At 44.5% G+C, this 2,841-nt stretch overlaps 2 pseudogenes; both read right to left on the bottom strand.

The window, feature by feature from the left end:
- Positions 1–280: 280 nt before the first annotated feature.
- On the bottom strand, positions 281–2,510 carry LOC102423928 (annotated as a pseudogene).
- Positions 1,103–2,440, bottom strand: LOC111828354 (annotated as a pseudogene).
- Positions 2,511–2,841: the final 331 nt, after the last annotated feature.

Raw genomic sequence — 2,841 nt, 5'->3', positions numbered from 1 at the left:
AGAATAACAAGACAATGCCAATGCAAAACCCAAAACATTTTAAAACTAAGAATAATAAAACAATGGCAATGCAAAACAGCAATAAGTGAGTTTCTGCTAAAGGAAAGTTTCTTTTGCTGATTTACTCAGAGTCCTCGGACTTGGCTGAGAGAGTAGCTTCCACTTCTTGCTTTTCTACCATCTGCTGGGCCTCAGTTGTTTAACTTCTTCAGCTGACCCCATGTTGGCACCTCAGTCCCTTGCATAGCCTAAACTCTTGTCTGGTTCTTTTTCTTTAGACTTTTTTTTTTTTCGGTCTTCAAATATTTGTTATTGGAAGGCCATGCATTGCCTTCATTCATTGTATTTCAAATCACTGTACATTTACTTTGTGAAAACACTGCCTGCATTTTCTAGTACAAAGAAAAAAAAAACACCTAAAAATTGTTTCAGGAATGTAGAGAAATATCCAACTTAAATAGCGAAAAAGTGCACCATAATTACTGCTGCACTGCAGTCATTTCTGCATTTCCTATGTTTCTTAAATAACTATCTTGTCTGATAACACACAATATAAAGAGCAATTATGAAAAACAGACATTTACATATACTTCTAAAGTCTTACTGAGAATATCCTGTTGGCATTGGATAACCAATCATAGGTGCCGCTGCAGTAGCAGGATATGCATATGCCTGTTGGTTCATACCATTGTGCATATTTGGAACATTACTTCCATATTGCTGAAGGCTATCATAACCAGTCTGGTAAGTCCCTGTTGGATTACCAGTCCTGAAACTGGTCTGTATACCAGCAGACACAAAATTACTTCCAAAGCTCCCATTGGTGTAATTTGTAGCACTGTAAACACCATTCTGGGTCTTTGCCCCAAAATCTCTCTTAAGCAGACTAGAGTAACCTCTGTCATAATTTTCCCTGTCTCTAAAGGTATTAAATCCACCCCTTTTGCCTGCAGAGTATCTGTCCCGACGGTCATCCTTCATGCCTCCTCTACCCCTGGAACGACCTGAACGGAGGTCTTCAACCAACTGAAGCAACTTGGGATTGACTGCTTGATTAGCTTCACGGAGCACAGAGATAAGGTCGCTCGCTTGCTTTATATTATTAGGTAAAGAAAGTGTATGCTGTGCCTGTTTTGGTACTGCGAGCAGTTCTTCCAATTCGATGAATATAATCCTCTGAGGAGTTAGGGTAGTCATAATTGATGACAAATTTAACATCTCCCACATCTAGCCCTCTGGAAGCCACATCCGTAGCAATCAGAATAGGAGCTTTTCCATGTTTGAATTCACTTAGAACCCAATCACGTTCCTGTTGACTCTTGTCACCATGAATACCCATGGCAGGCCACCCGTCTCTCCTCATTTTTCTAGTAAGTTCATCACATCTTCTTTTGGTTTCAACAAAGACAATGGTTTTACTCTCCTTCTCACTCATGATCTCTTCCATCAGACGAATAAGTTTTTCATCCTTTTCTACATCATGACACACATCCACAATCTGAAGAATGTTGTGGTTTGCACTCAGTTCCAGTGCGCCAACGTTTATATGAATATAGTCTTTCAGGAAATCTTCAGCAAGCTGTCTTACTTCTTTTGGCCAAGTTGCACTCCACATTAGGGTTTGCCTGTCAGGCCTTATCTGGTCCACAGGCCTTATTTGGGGTTCGAAGCCCATATCAAGCATTCTATCTGCTTCATCAAGGACAAGGTAGGTGGTTCGTCTCAGATTTGTTTTTCCACACTCTAAAAAGTCAATCAGTCTTCCAGGTGTTGCAATACAGATCTCCACACCTCTCTCCAAATCTCGTATTTGTGGTCCCTTGGGAGCACCACCATAGATGCAAGTAGACTTCAATCGGCACGCTCTACAGTATTCAGCAGCCACTTGCTGCACCTGCTGGGCCAGTTCCCGAGTTGGTGCCAGCACCAAGCAAATAGGTCCATCACCTCTCTCTAGGAACGGCTGATGATTGATGTGGACAATGGCAGGCAGCAAATAAGACAATGTTTTCCCAGATCCAGTCTGTGCTACTCCAACCATATCCAATCCACTTAGGGCAACTGGCCATCCCTGAGCTTGAATAGCAGTGGGTTCAGTAAAGTTCTGTCTTGCAATCGCATCCATGATGTTTGCAGGGAAGTTTGCTTCATAAAAATTCAGAATGGGCTTTGGGCAGTTGTGTCCTCTAACTGTAATTTCCTTGCTTCTTCTGTATGTCTCGACCTCTTGCGCTGTGGGCCTGGCCAAATCAGGGTGTTCTTGGTAAAAATTCTTCTCAAATTTGGGCAGTTCATCAAGATTCCACTGCTTTTTAACTAGTTTCTCCCCAGGGTTTCCAAACTTCTTTCCTGATAGAGGCCCTGCCCTACTTCCTCCAAATCGAGGTGCACCAAACCCTCGATCCCGGCCTCGGTCTCGGTCGCTCGAATAGCCCGACATGGCGTCAATGATTGCGGTTAGCGGGGAACGAAGTAGAGAGAATCGGATGCAACGAGTCACTGGTGGAGCCTTGTGGGGGCGGGGGCGGGAGTGGGGCGGCGGAGGGACGGCGATGATAGGAGCCTGAGCTGCTCACCTACAGGCCAGTGGGCGCCCTCTGTTGGGGTCCTGCCCCAGCAGGTCCAGGGGTTCCCAGAGGTGTGGATGGAGTCGGCAAAGAAGGAAGGATACGTGGACAGCGTTCAGTTGATCAGCAGCCTAGCCAGGTTCTCTAGGCAGGTTCTGGCCAGGATCTCCAGCCAGGTTCTGTCTTTATTGTCCTGTTACATCTGTATTTATACCAGTTGATTTTAATCCTATCCATTCTATTCCAAAGGTTAGGGCGTTTCTTATCTCCATTC

The sequence above is a fragment of the Myotis lucifugus genome, unplaced genomic scaffold, assembly GCF_000147115.1.
Source record: "Myotis lucifugus unplaced genomic scaffold, Myoluc2.0 scaffold_337, whole genome shotgun sequence".
NCBI classification, from domain to species: domain Eukaryota; kingdom Metazoa; phylum Chordata; class Mammalia; order Chiroptera; family Vespertilionidae; genus Myotis; species Myotis lucifugus.
Note: the sequence above shows the minus strand (reverse complement) of the source record. Positions and strands in the feature narration are given on the sequence as shown.